Genomic DNA, 15561 nt, shown 5'->3' with positions numbered 1-15561 from the left:
CGGCATTTTGTCTGGTCCACAAAGGTTTTATCTTCTTAACAAAGTCGTCTATTTACCACTTAGGTTTTTTATTTTGTCTTTCTTCTTGTTATTCTCTGTTTTCACCTGACACCATGTTTTATATGCATGTAATATGCAATAACAAAGATCAGGACTAATTAAATAAAAGATTGTTTAGGATAATGAATATAATGATCAAATTGTATTATCCTTGTATGACGCCATTGCTGGGAGTCCTCCTGCCACAGATAATCATATTCATGACACATATGTCACACCTACCATAACAATGTTTTCACTAGTTATCGAGGTAGGCGGTGACTTGCCGCCCACTAGCTCTAGATGGGCCAGGACAAGGCGACCAGGAGCAACACCGGTGTGAGCGGCTCAGGGGTGTCGAGACTTCGAGAGGTTTGCGCCGCTTTCTACCTGGTGGCTGATAACAGCCACTGTGCCAATGCCAACTCGCGTCTTATGCATTATATAGTACATTATGATACAAGTGTGCTAAGTTGTTCAATTTGATTATTTTTTGTCAAAACAGTTAAAAGTACAATTTTCAAAATGGTTGCTTACCGTTTTAACATCGAATAATTGCACCGAAGCGTGCTGGACTCGTAGGCACTTATTCGCCAGTTCATTGAAGTAAGCCACCAATACATTTTCGAAGAAAGACTGGGAGATTTTGCTGATTTTCCAATGAATAAAAGTTTCATAATGCCGCCAATTATTTTCACCCGATTTTTATGGTAAAAGGCTATCGTTCTCGGCTCTTGCCTCATACTTACTTTACTCTTTGCTCCCTATTAATGTTACTGGCAGCGTCAATATTATGTGTTCTTCATTTTCAATCAAAGAGTAAAGTAAGTATTGTTTTCAATGCTTGAAAATGTCATTTCCGTCAATATATAAACGATATAAACTAAAAACATGCAAAATTATTCCAATTTTATGACAAATACGGAAAATGGCTGCCGCGTTATTTTTTTTACGCACGATTCCAATGCGCGCGCAATGCAAAGGCGAATGAACAAACAGCCAACAAAAAAAATTTAAATTAAAAAATGTAATTATGTAATGTACCTATGCAATTATGTTTGGTGTGATAAAATCTCTTTGAACTAACATTTAAAACCTAATAGTTGGTTAAAAAAATGTATTACTCGACCAAATTAAGAAGGCTCCGTTTCCTTGCATTTTATTATTAGCAATATAATGAAAAAGCACAAGTGTTATAATGAAAAAGCACATGTGTTTAATATCTAGGATTATGAGCGAAAAATCGGTGAAATAAAAACGTCGCTCTGAGCAAGTGTGTTGAAAATTATAATACATATTATCAGTAGCGGATCCGCCGCGGATTCAGACATTTACCGCCTGTAGGCTATTCTGATTTTGCTGCCCCTATCCACCTCTGCTAGCTCTAAAAAGTACTTCGCAGTCACTCAGAGACATGGTGACAAGAAAAAGGTGATTATAAGCCTTTTCATTTTCACCACACTAGCTAATAAAGGGTATTTAGTTAGTCAGAACTTGATCTCACATTGACACCATTACGAAGTAAAAACATAAACTTTAAACATCACACTTGCTCGAAAAAGATCTTATTTCATGTACTGAAGGAGAAAGGGTATTTTGTACCCTTGGGAGTTATGGATTGTGAAAGAAAAAGATATAACGCCCTCGTATCCAAAATGTCACTTACCCCCCCTCGTTGCACAATGTACTATTTTTTTTTAGACTCCTCTTCACGCTTAAACCAATGAACCTATTTAGTTGAAATTTAGTATTTTGGGTCCCGAGACAGGACATAAGATAGTTTTTATCACAAAAATCATCCATTAAAGGTGTAAAATGGGGTGTGAATTCAGCTTCTTCGTCGAAGCTGAATTCCTGAGGTTAATACTGCTTAAGTAGGTTTGATCATTTTCAACTAAATCAAAAATGTAGATCATCCCAAATTTCATCTAAATCGGTTCAACGGTTATTGATTCCACATACAAACTTACACCCCACTTTTCACACCCTCAAAAGATGATTTTGGTTATAAAAACTATCCTATGTCCTGTCACGGGACTCAAACTATAGGGACCGTGCGCGTTGGAGACTCTGCCATCTTGTGGCCTGAATCGGAACCATAAACATGTACATTTACACGTCACGTGTTTTCTTGTGCATAGTAGTTTCTGCCATCTTCTGGGCTACACCGGCACAATAAACGTAACATTTACGCCTCGCGCCAAAAATCTGCCGGCTCCTGTGCTGCCTCCTACAGTTCACGCACGCTCCCTATAACAAATTTCAACGAATCAAATAACAAAACAATTTCTTATTGTTTTTCATTGTGAAAAAAATAGACTTATGAAGGAAAATCTGAATAAAAATACCATTCTCCCTCCCCCCTTATCACCGAAGTATACCAAATAATAATTGTTTTTTCATTGATAATAACATTATCATAAATATTACAGGAAAAATATAATCAGACCTCCTGATAACTATTTTTAATTAACAAAAAACATTTTATAATTTAATTTGCAATTTAAATACCCTTTGCGGGTGTTTATTATAGGTACTTTAAACTCCTATGAGATTACACTAAAGACACATTCTTTTAAATAAAACAAGAATTGTTGAAATCGGTTCACATGATAGAGAATTATCCCTGAAAAACCAACATACATACAGATCGCGTAAATTAGTAGGCCAATTTGCCCATAGATGGCGCTGTACACAATTATGCTTAGTATACCTACTTCTTTCTGGCAAAGAGAATTTGAAATAGAGGTGTATTATCAAAAAAAAACTTTGTAGCGACGTAAATTTACTGCCATTTTTCGACACATAATTAAAACTTTTAGAACACCATTTGACTTTGATCCTTATTCTTTCACTGATATGTGTTCAATTTGTTAAATATCAAAATGATGATGAGGGTTGTAGCCGGCTAACTAAAGCGGTACTTAGTACCTAATGGAAAACTAGGTTCTTATAGTAAAAAAATATAATAGTAAAAATATTTACAATAAACTAAACTAATATCCGTCAGTACCTATGCGACTGCGGGCTCACCAGGCGCAAGCAAAAGCTTCAGCAGCGAATATTAAGAAAATAAGTAGTTTCAATCATGCGTCTTCAGTTTTAAACCATAAGAAAGGGCTGCAACGATCGTGTGATCTTAGATTTCGGGGCGGAACCTAACCCGAGCCTCATTTAGTTACTAGAGCCAGTGTCATACAAATAAGACTTGAATTAGGTTTAAACACAAGCATTATATAAAACTAATATACATTCAAATTGTCGAAAAAATTCCCCCGAAAAAACAAAAGACTAGCGAAAAGGCATATAGTCACTGCACCATGCAGGTTTGCTATGTTACAGGGTGCGGAGTATTAGGATCAGCAACGCGCATGTAACTCCTCCTGGATCCTAATACTCATGGCGTATATAGGCTACGGAGACTGCTTACCATCAGGTGGGCCGTATGCTTGTTTGCCACCGACGTAGTATAAAAACAGATATGTAAGTTTAATATTTTTTTAAGGCACGTATTTAACCGGTCAGCTAAGTTGTGGGACTACAACTTGGATAGAAATAAACTTAATAATAGAAAAAATAAATAAAATTAGTAATTAGTTTAAAATAAATTAAGTAGGTACTATTAACTATACTCTTAAAGACAATTCTAAGGAGCCCTAATTTAATTGGAATACCTGCTTGCTTTATAATTATAGGTACCTCAAACAAACCCTCACCGATTTTGGCCAAATACTTAGCGTTATTAAATTTACCTTAAAATAGCCTCTACATAGCTCTATATAAACCTAAGTTCTCAGTGAGCTAAATTGTCCAAGTTTTTTTTTGTTATTTCGGAACTACCCCCATAAAACAAGCTGATATTTCAGTATTATTCATGACAGCTTCTCATGAAGTGCAGTCTTCGTATCGGGTAACAAAACCTGGTTAATGTTGTTTCCAGTTAAGTTGACTTTACACGCGCACAACAATAGTAGCGTTTGTGTATTTTATACGTATACTTACACAGACAAAGACAGAGCGCTGTTACCTGCGCCGGAGCCGAGCCGCATTCCGTTGCCCACCTCCGCGTTGGCCGTCGACACGAAGCCTTCGAAGTTCAAATTTTATATTTAGAAAGTCGGTTATACGTTGTGGATTGTGTTACGTTCCTCATTGGGATGGCCAATTTATAAAGGTAAGGTAAACATAGTAAATTGTTTTGTTTTAAGTAATTATAAATAATCTTAAGTGACCTCGGCGCGAACGAAAAACTATTAAGTCCATTTTCTTATCGTGTCCTGAATAGTAGTCAAATTACATTGGATATTAAGTTTTAAGTGGCTGACGGTTTACGCACCTGTTAAGATATGTATATACCTGTACCTATATCAGTGTGTTGCGGAGTTCCCATTGCCAGTGACACCTTATATTCAACTTAATCGTGCTGCTGTCAATCTCACGTGATGTTAATAGTTAAGTTTGTCTTTGCGTTCTTCGGAAGTGACTCATTTGATAGGTGCTTAGTTAATGCGCAAAAATACGAGTTTTACCTTTTTAGCTAATTGTGATTCTTTTACTGTCAAAGTTCTAGGTAGATAATATTGTAGGTATCTATATTCTCGAAGACAAATTTACATACAGATGCTTAAAAAATGATATAGTTGGTGGTACAGTCAGTAGCAGAAATTATGAAGTGGACGCGGTGTTCAATACGATTTAAAAAATAGGAGCGTGTGTAGATATTTTGACCACCTTACTACACTAGCTAGCTACTTCTGCTGCTGTCTGTACTCTTCATATTTTCACGTATACCTACATCCGGGATACCCTATATTCGACATGACGCCTTCTTTTACGTTAGGTACCTATTCACTATTGGTACTTTAGAAAACTTAAAATATGCCTACTCTACCATTGATACAGCCAGCATCAATAGAAGAGGACGAAACAACGAGCCAAAAGTATCTGCTATCCTGGAATACTTAGTACTCTTTCAACTAGAAATATATTTCTACAGTTCGCGTTCAAAAGTACCTTCTAGTCCACTTGTTATACATTCTATATGTCTCAATATAGAATGTATAACAAGTAGACTATACTACTATATACTGCCTGTCGATACTTTTTAGGAGATAAAATATTGCACGTTACTTTCATGTTAGTTTTTGACGATCGTGATGTGAATTCTTATAATTTTGGCTTAGGCAAATTTGTATTGAAATTTATGTCATGAAATAAAATAATATGTATAATCTAATCTACCCATATACTTTTTTTAAATTATTAGAGAATACTTTTGGGGCGTAGTACGATCCGTCACTTATTTTGATGCTGACTGTACCATACGATAATATTTAGTATGCATTTGATAACTATATCTTGGTACCTAAACTACGAGTAGGTATAAGTAGAGAGATAGAGGTCTAATATTATTTAGGTACCTAAATAAGAGCAGGGAGAAAGCGTGGAATGGTTTAATGAATCCTCGCTTTCTATTGAAATATAAAATTACGATACTTGCTTCCTGAATAAGAAAGTTAAACGCTCAGTAACTTATCACGGCAACCCTTCTAGGAAAGGAGGAGTAGGTAAGTACTTACTATTAATACTTTTATGGGTATTAAATGAACGTTTAAGTTTTTCTGACAACTTCAATACTGATAATAAATAATTTTAGCAAAACTTGCACCTAATGGTCTTGAAACTAATCTACCTGCGGACTGTAATATCGTTAAAAGTTCATATTCATAACGATCATTTGACTTAATCTGTTATTAAGACGAAAGGGGACGATCACTTCTCCATGCAAACGTACTCCCCATTTTCCTCTCTGGGTTTTAACATTATCCGCTTATTCTCATTCACTACTCTGGATAGTTATATCATATACCTAACATTTTTACACGATTTGATGTAATTTAATCATAGATATGCACCTTCTTTTTCTTTGAAATTATTGAGTTAGGAGCTGTTATATTTTTTATGGAATTTGTTTTTCGCACCTAACTTATATAATTTAGTAGCTCTGTGAGCTCTAAACCTCGCAATAAGCTTCATAGGCTTATAATATGTAACAATAAAAAACTTAGTTGAGTCATTATCACAACGAACTCGTAATGGTCTTAAGTGCCATTTTATTTCCACCATTATGAACATTTTGCAAAAAAATATACTTCAGAATAGTTTAAGTACCGAACATGCACACAAAATTCCACGAGAATCGGTTGAGAAATGCGACCTGCAGAGGAGAACATCCGGACATACGAGAGCATTTTTGCCCAAGCTGAAACGGAGCCCTTCGCTAACGCTCGATGAATAACAAAAAAAAAAAAAACGAAAAAGTTAAATAAAACTAAGTAGACAAATTATATCAAGACATTTATTATTTACTTTACAGCTTTCATGGTCAGATACCATTTACCTACCACGAACCACGTACCTAACCTACCTTGATCACGAATGTATTTTAAATCACCTATGCTATATATTCCGTCTAAAGAGTTTTTTTTTCATGAATACCTAACTATCGCGATATCGCTCTGTAGCGATAAGGCAGCCTGTTGTTTACCTCTATCTTCATGTATTGTATGTGTTTCGATGAACATTTATTCAAAGGTGGTGAAACAAAAACGATTTGTATTGATTGTATTGTGTATCGCGGGTATCGAACTAACTGAAGACAATATTAAATCGAAAAAAGTGTAACTAATAATGAATTGTGTAGAAATATTTCCCATATTTTCAATATCCAGGAAGAAAATGTTGACTACGTTTGTATAGAGAAGCGGTCGTCCACTATCCTCAATTTCATAGTTTATTTGCAACAGTAGACACATGCAACTTAAGAATGACTGGGTATTGTAAGTGTCCTATTACTGATACTACTTATTCAGACAGTCCGACTAAAAGGGTGTTAATTATTAAAAACTGGGTTAAGGACATGGCAAGTTTTACCTTATCCCCGTTAATCGAGATATACGAACAGAAGTGACATGGGTATTACCTGGCAGACCTACACCACCTGCGGTGGCAGCATGGTTCCATTTTTAACCACTTGTCACTATGCCCGTCACTGTCGCGCTTACTTGTTAGAACGTGACAGGCATGGTAACAAATGATAAAGAGCCGACCATCTTAGCCCTACTGGTTGCAAGCCATTGCCATTAGGCAAGCCGGTTTAGAAGCATTGAATATGTTGTAGGATAATTAATTCCCTACATAGTATATATGAGTCGTTAATTACTTAGCCTGGTAGTAGGTAGCAGGTAAGTACCACCTATGAAGGATGATTCCACGGCCGAACTATACATTCTTTGTATGGCCATGTGGCCAATCTGGCCATTAGGCGTTTAATATCGATTTTAAACATTTGAAGCTGTTAAATCGCACGAACCTGATATCTGTAAAGAAAGGTGATATTTTGCTGACGCAACTTTGAGTAGCGATACTATGGTTCTATAGCCATATGGTGGCCATGTCTATGTTACCTTCGGTCACTGTTTTTAAAAGGAATCTCTATACATATACTATTTTCTCATGATTGTTTGTTATCGTCTTTAACTTTGTTTTGAAAACACAGTAATTTTCAAACATCCATTGCAATGTGTTATGAATATTGTTAGATTAATACCGGAAATGCTTCAAGTACCTAAGTAGTTTACGAGTGTATGAATAATTAAAAATACATCTTGTTATAAAAATGTTATTTCATTGAATGGCTTGGTTAAAGATTAGATGGTAATGCATCATTTCAGTCAACCACCTAGTTAACTATTTCCCTTCCGGCCAGCAATAAGTGTTTATTCTGGATTACTTAAAAGTCCTGTACTTTCCCATCTACTGATAAGTAAGTATTTTTTAGTAATGTAATTTATGATCGACCTTAGAACTCGGTAGTGTAAAGTTTCTGCGAAAATCGCGGAATACGAGTATGAATAATAACCAGTGCGCGCGACATTTGTTCGATATATTGACCTACTTTATTCAAAAAAGTGCTTGTTAGTTCTCATTTCAATCTCACTTTTTGAAAACTCGTACCAGTATTACGCCACAGTAATTATAAGGCTCTTTTGGAATAACTTTTCCGGTAGGTGAGAAAATCGCGTGACATATGTAGTATTTGATTTGGGCCGACGTAATATCCGGCGCTGAGTATTGTACCTCGATCACTTCCGTACAGAGCTTCCGTAAAACGGCGAGTGGACCTGTGCATGTAGCTAGATGATATAAACTTTTTAGCCAGGAATAAGTCACTCAGACTATAACTAGTGGCTCTTGTGAGCCGTAGATCTCGCGAACCCCCTTGCTCCGCCATTTTGAAACATGTGTACCTATTAATTTAATTTTTATTGTCAAGAAAATATTTATTTAGATATAATGAATCGAACCTGCTGAATGACGAGAATTGCGACGTGTACCTAGAATAGTAGTATAATAGTTGTAATATAATATAGTAGTCATTACACTTCATGAAATTTTATTGTATATAGACGTCTACCTATAACTTTTTGTTGGAACACGAAAAAACAAGTTTTATAAGATAAATATTAATATTGTAATAAGGGGTCACTCACAAGGTACGGTACAGGTATTTTATGAATTTTTGACCACTCCCTGCCTTGTCACTCCTGGGGCCAATTTCTGGAACAGTATGAGTCTCGTATTATTAGTGTGTTGCCATGGTAACCCATACGACTTGACAGTTCGTGGACTAATATTAAGTCTAATACCGTCCGAGAAATGGGCCCCTGGTCACATTTGGCGACCCCCTCCCCCCTGGCCACATCAAATATTTGGCAATTTTGTTTTTTTACGAAATTTCGAATTTGATTTATTAATACATAATAGCATCATTACAAAATTAATTAGTGAATAAAAAAATCATCATATTCATTAACAGATATGGTTAAGAGGAAAGGATAGCTTTACAAATTTAATCTAATGAAATAACGGTAATTTTTCTATGAAATTTCATTTCGGGAGAACATGGTTTCCACTAAGTAAATCTTAACAAATTGCTTTGATTTTGACGTCGATCGCTTCAGCATAATATATTCTACGTTTATAGGTTTCGCAAATTTAAGAAAAAAAGGAAAACCTATAAACCTAGTTTTTCATTGTGTCAATAACATACAAAAAAATCATGGAGAATGAAGAATATTTAGAAGTGGAAAAATCCTTCCTCCTCCTTTTCACAACATGTTACATTTTCTTGACCCCTAGAGTAAATTAAAGTACCTAATTAAGTACACTATAATTTAAGTAAGTATATAGTGCCTATAACTTAAAATTACGAAGTTATAATACACGCTTCCGCGCCGGCCGTCGCCACGGCGTCCATCCTCTCACTTCCCCAGCTCTTAATTCCTCAGATTTAGTGTGTGGTCTGAAAAAAAGAGTGTGGTCTCAGTTCAGAGTGACTACTAAATATTTACCTACTAGGTGAAGCATCCACCACCCGTCTAGGATCTATTAGAATCTTCGGAGTTATTTGTCGAATATACAGTGAACAAACGAAATAAGAGACAGCAAATGGCTCAGACGCATTGTTCACGAAAAGTGTCGAGCTCGTCTCTTGGACAGCACGGGAATAATTTTTCTACCCTATTTTAATTTAACAACTGTGTATGCTTGATCTGAGACCTAACTTATACTGGTTTTCCTGAAGTAAATTGGTAGAGAGAGGTTGGTAGAATTGTGGCACCTTGCCGCACGGTTACTCATGGCGACTTTTCTTGCATACTAATGATACAAAAACAATAATATAATGCAATTGTCATTCGTCCCGTTGCCGTTTGCGACGGCTGCGCTTTTCTTGATTTTCTTTAACGATAACTTTAGTCAAGGTTTGTCTTTCGTAACCAATTAAATTTTGATTAAATTTTGATTAAAATTTAATCACGAACGCGACTGATCGCTGCGTCTATTTAATACACGTTGAATGAGTTTTGTGGGAATTGTTCAGAAAACGTAAAATATAAAATAGCCTAACGAGGAAAAGGATGCGCAGTAGCTACACTGACCCTACGTGAGCAGTTGGCGCGCGCTCAAGGTGATCAGGCCTGATCTGAGATCACCGTTCGCGCATTTGCTCACGTTTAGGCAAATTCTTGTCTTATACTTTTATCTTTTATTGATTACAATATTTACAAGCATTGAGCGGTTTCTACTGGTAATATTACTTACTATTTGTATTTACCACCTAGGGGGATGCGGGGCATTTTGGTACACCTTTTTTTTAAATTAATTTTAGGCCCCAAAATTTACCCAAAATACAATATTTTTATACTTTGAAGTCAAATTTACTGATGTATACATAATATATCTCTTTTTGTTAAATTTAGGCCCAGTAACAGAGATATATGAATTTTAACAATAGTTATTTGTACAACAAGAGAGCAAAGTTTGATATTTCTGCGAGTGCTTGTTCTGCGAGTCCCTTACTACGCTCAAGATTCTAATTTAGATTCACTCGCTACGCTCGTGAATCTATTATAGAATCTTTCGCTTGCAAGGTACTCAAAAGCGCACGAGATGTAAATAACTTTGATCTCGTGTAGTACACAAAAATTTTCACGTCAGTCAGCCATCAAAAAATACAACCTGAAAAAATGTAATCCGTCTTCATCACTATTTCACTCATGTTTTCTGAAGGTATTCTAACAATTAACTTTAATTACCGCAATAAAACAAAACGAAAGAAATTTCAATAAAATGATACGAAAATAATGAATTAACGAACATCAATTGACAGTTTAATCGTCAACTTTTTTTGTTAAAAAAACTTTGTAAGATACGGTCCGAATTGCGGATACTACTATTTGTCAACTATAGTAGAGATCGTTAAAAGTCGTTAAGTAGAATTATTTACTGCATAACAATTGCGTAAATTTGTATAAGTATATTGTTTTGATTGTATAATAAAATACGTAATTAATGGTATTTTTATTAAATTATAAACTTTTATTTCATTAATTAATAACGAATGAAGACTCGTAGGGTGTTTTGGAACGATGCGGTCTGACTTATTTCGGGGGTCTATTATAAACCGTCAATATATTGTTGAATTACATATGCACTTTTTGCCTCTTTCTTTTTGCTAATGACGTGAAAGGGACAAAGACAATAGAATCCAAATACTTCGAACTTGTATTAGGCCCCGCACGTTGATTCGAATATGAAGGTCACTTGAATGTTATTTTGTCTCACTTAGTGAGCAAAATGTGATTTTGATCACTGTTTTTAAGCACCAAATTACCCTTGTTCCAGCTGCTGACGTGAAAAAAATGTTTCTTTTTTCATTCTGCCCCACCTGCAGGGCACTTTGGTACATAGCATGGATCACTTTGATACATCATTATGGGGTACTATATGGTGCGTGAATCAAAGTGCCCCGTAATTGTTTCAATCTGCCCCGCAGAGTACACAATACAGACCGACTAACTTAGTTCACCAGTAGTAAACCTTTTTTTAACATTATAAAGCGTTTAAAGAAATCAGTGTTTGTTTTTAACAATAAGCTACATAGGTGTTTTAACTTTCATTATCAAGTTTATTTCCATTTGTACTTTAAAAAAAAAATCTTTATAAAAAAAGTGGCTGGAGAACTTAGGTAGGTTAGCTACTTAGGCACCGTTGGCATTAGATGCGCTCAATCTCTTGCTGTGTTTAAAAAATCACTCAAAGAACATTATTTACCTCTCCCTTAGTGTTTATATAGTACATAGTTATTTTAACTCTGTGGCTGACATGCTGCTGTCATATTTAGCTATGTTTCGGTTAATTTTATATATATTTAAATGTATGTTTATGTATGTCTATTTGTATTCCTTATATGTGTATGTTTAATCACTGTAATTGTGTGTGTGAATGTAGGCTTCATAACGGTTTAGCAACACCTACTTTTTCGATTAACTTCTCTATTTCCGCTACCCAAAGGTTGTCTGGAAGAGATCGCTTTTTAGCCATAAGACCGCCTGTTGTCTGCCTCTAAATTTAATCAATTGTTTATTTTTCTTGTATATTTTTACTGAGGTGTGCCAATAAAGAGTATTCTATCTATTTTTCTATCTATCTACACTAGGTCTTTATTGCACCAAAGTACTCTAATAAAATAAAAATAATTTATTTAAAATATACATTTGTGTATTACTTTTTAAACACACTTGCTCAAAACGACGTTGTTATTCCACCGATTTGAGGCTCATAATCCTAGATATTAAACACGCGTGCTTATTCAGTATATTATAACACTCCTACTTTTTCATTATATTATCCGACTGAGTTAAGAAGGTAACTGATTGCCAATGATATGCATGGAAACGGAGCCTTCTTAATTTGGTCGAGTAATACATTTTTTATAACCAACTATCAGGTTTCAAATGTTCGTTCAAAGAGGTTTTATCACACTAAACATATTTTATAGATTAAATTACCTCGTAAATTACGTTAATGAATAAACATACGAGTAACATTTTATCGATTTGTTCTCCATCCGTCGAATAGAAATACGAAAAATTAGCTTTTTTAATTTTTTTTTAATTGGCTGTATGTCGATTTCGTTCGCGCCTTTGCCTTGCGCGTGCATTGGAATCGCGCGTAAAAAAATAAAGCGCCAGCCATTTTCCGTATTTGTCATAAAATTGGAATAGTTTTGCATGTTTTTAGTTTATATATTGACGAAAGTGTCATTTTCAAGCATTGAAAATGAAGAACACACAATATTGACGCTGCCAGTAATAGAAATAGAGGCAAGAGCCGAGAACGATAGCCTTTTACAATCAAAATCGGGTGAAAAATAATTGGCGGCATATGAACCTTTTATTCAATGGAAAATCAGCAAAAACGTCCAGCCTTTCTTGAAAAACGTGTTGGTAGCTTACTTCAAATATTCGAATAAGTGCTTACAAGCCCAGGACGCTGTGGTGCTGTAACTGTAATTTAAAACTGTAAGCCACAATTTTGAAAATTGTACTTTTACTGTTTTGACAAAAATATCTAATTTATAAGTTTTGTTTTTTCTTCGCAAGTGTGTTAAAAAACGTCGTATAAAACGTGTGCATTGGTCATTACCCACATCGGCTTTCTTATTGCGCGCTCGCTTACAGCTCGTGCGCACAATATCGCCTCGTGTGTAATGACCAACTTAGCACATAATGTACTATTTCCTACTCCTCTACTGTTATCTGTCATTTATGCATTCATTAACACGAATATAAGAACATACATAAAAGATTTCAAGAAAAGTCTATATTGTCTATTCCTCATAAAAGCTGTTGTGCTTTTATACTCTATAACGTTACTGCGATTAATGGCTACCAACCTAACAAAACCAAAACGAATACAGTTTTAAACTAAGTGCATTGCTGCCAACTTACAAAATATTCATTTGGTTGCATAGTAAAAATAATTACTTCATAAGTCAGAAACACGCATGTGACACCCGTAATATAGCAACACCCATAGACTACGAAGACCGCTTAGCGTTGCTTGTTAGTCTCCGTAGGCTACGGTGGCCAAAATTGAGAAAAAACTGTCCATAAAATTCATTTAGCAAGTAGCAAGCAAGTACCAGGGCCTCATGAGTTACGAGGAGTTGTCGCTGACCGGCCGGCCGCGGCCCGGGGCGGGCCGGGCGCGTAACAAGGTATGCTCGCGCGTCTTGGCTATATACTTTTGCTGTAATTTGTTTACCTAAATTAAGATTTATTTTTGTTGACTCGTAGGCAAAATATTGTATGCAACGTTGCATAAGTAGGTCAAAAAATTCTCGTGGCGTATTCCTTTACAATGTTCGCCTACGCCTTCGGCTCCGGCCTTTTTTGACCCTTCTTATACAACTGTTGCATAAAATACTATTAAGTGATAGGCTAACTTTATTACTAAATAAACGTATTTAGCACTTATTATAATGTTCATCCGGAAAAGTGTAACATTTCGTACTAACACTCGATAAATAAAATCATTATTTATCATCCTGGTAGGTTGCCAGAGCTCAACGAGGGTGGGAGGGGGTTAGGGTCGGCAACGCGCATGTAACTCATCTGGAGTTGCAGGCGTACATAGGCTACGGATACTGCTTACCATCAGGCAGGCCGTATGTTTGTTTGCCTCCGACGTAGTATAAAAAAAAAAAAACATTATTTATTTACTATGTGACCGCGGAAACTCATCTTGATATTCTTGACGCACCAAGTGGCATCGGCTGGCAGGCGACATGTGCCGAAGCTGGTAACTCACTGACACATACGAAGCCACGGTTTAGTGCTGCAGCAGGTGAACATTAGTTTTTAGTTAAGGAATTAGTGTGGGTGTTCAAAACTGCCCCTTGTGCCTTCGATACTACACAAACTCACTTAACTCACCAGAAAGTCATACAACTAAATGATACATCGTTCCTATTAAAAGGACATAATTCGTGGAGTTGGTTTCTTTCCTTTGAATTGCGGCTCCGGAAACCTCCACTGACCAAGGCCCAATATGCGTTAGGCTTATTTTTTATTTTTGGTATTTCATAAAACAATATTAACTTCTTAATTAAACTAGGTCGCCCATAGGTCGACGAGAGGCTGGCGTTCTCCCTTTGGATTTCATTACCTATATTTCAGTGTATACCACAAAATTACCTTTATTAAATTTTATTTAACTTAACACCACGAGGATAAGTAACCAAATCTTAATATACTTCAAAATTCCGGGCTTTCAATTGAAAAGAAATTTGAAACGCTTGTAGAGTTATTCCGTCTCCTAGCAACGCTGGCAACAACTCGAGCCGGTTGTCCAGAAGTTACTCACAATGCTCATTGCAGCCATGACTAAACTGTTCGAAATACTTGAGCCCATATATCCTCCGTGAGAAGTGCCCAGTGTGTAACGGAATGTGACACGGATTCTCGCATCAGCTATCCCAAGGTAACTTGCTTTCTGATATTTATCAAGAATCTTACTGTAGACAGCACCGATACTCCAGGTATCGCATCTATTCACAAAAGTGCTAAGACATTTATTTCCTTTTTTGCAGCGGGCATTTATTTATATATAATTGTTATTTAATATATAATAAAAATATTTTTTATATACATGATATTTTAAAAACAATAATAGTTAGGAAGGTTCAATTTATAACCAGAAAAACACTAATCTCAATCCATTAGAATAAATGATCGTTTGTAATGTGCAAAAGCTTACAAAATACGCATCTAAATATTTAGGTGCCAACTGACTATTTAATGGTGTTCCATTAATTATTAGGTATTATCAGTTAAGTACTTCTGCTTAAATTAACCTTGTTTAAACCGCATAGTTAGGTAGCAAAAAATGTTTTTATAAGCCGATGAGTCTTTGACTTTTTCATCTAAAATTGTCGAATGTAGTTCTAAGAAATATAGAAACAGGTGGCAATTGTCCCTTACTGGGTATCCGTTTGTTGATCCGCACGAGTCGCGCCGCACAGGTAGGAATGAGTCACCGCGCACGATGCAGCGAAAGTATTATTTATTCATGGTCCCACTCATTAGGTAAAGTCACCATCGTGTAGTGTTCCAC

At 35.7% G+C, this 15561-nt stretch overlaps 1 protein-coding gene and 1 long non-coding RNA gene across 4 annotated transcripts in view; one reads left to right on the top strand and one right to left on the bottom strand.

Moving 5' to 3' along the window:
- Window positions 1-1101: 1101 nt before the first annotated feature.
- Window positions 1102-14915, bottom strand: LOC133516932 (uncharacterized). 2 transcript variants are annotated; one of them, XR_009799305.1, is made up of 4 exons: window positions 14643-14915; window positions 8592-9403; window positions 4042-4126; window positions 1102-2289 (listed from the first exon to the last, which is right to left on the bottom strand). It is a non-coding gene; the product is annotated as an uncharacterized LOC133516932 (long non-coding RNA). The 2 variants fall into 2 exon arrangements; XR_009799304.1 differs by lacking the exon at window positions 14643-14915 and having other exon boundaries at window positions 8592-13164.
- Window positions 4057-15561, top strand: part of LOC133516923 (protein grindelwald) — a 28019-nt gene continuing 16514 nt past the window's right edge. The window contains exon 1 of one of the 2 annotated variants that reach the window (XM_061849977.1): window positions 4057-4213. The gene's annotated coding sequence lies outside the window, so the exon portion shown is untranslated. Of the gene's footprint in view, window positions 4214-14908; window positions 14929-15561 lie in introns of those variants that run through there. The other variant, XM_061849986.1, reaches the window with a different exon arrangement.

Source organism: Cydia pomonella, chromosome 1, assembly GCF_033807575.1.
Source record: "Cydia pomonella isolate Wapato2018A chromosome 1, ilCydPomo1, whole genome shotgun sequence".
Lineage (NCBI taxonomy): Eukaryota > Metazoa > Arthropoda > Insecta > Lepidoptera > Tortricidae > Cydia > Cydia pomonella.
This window is presented reverse-complemented; position numbering and strand designations above follow the sequence as displayed.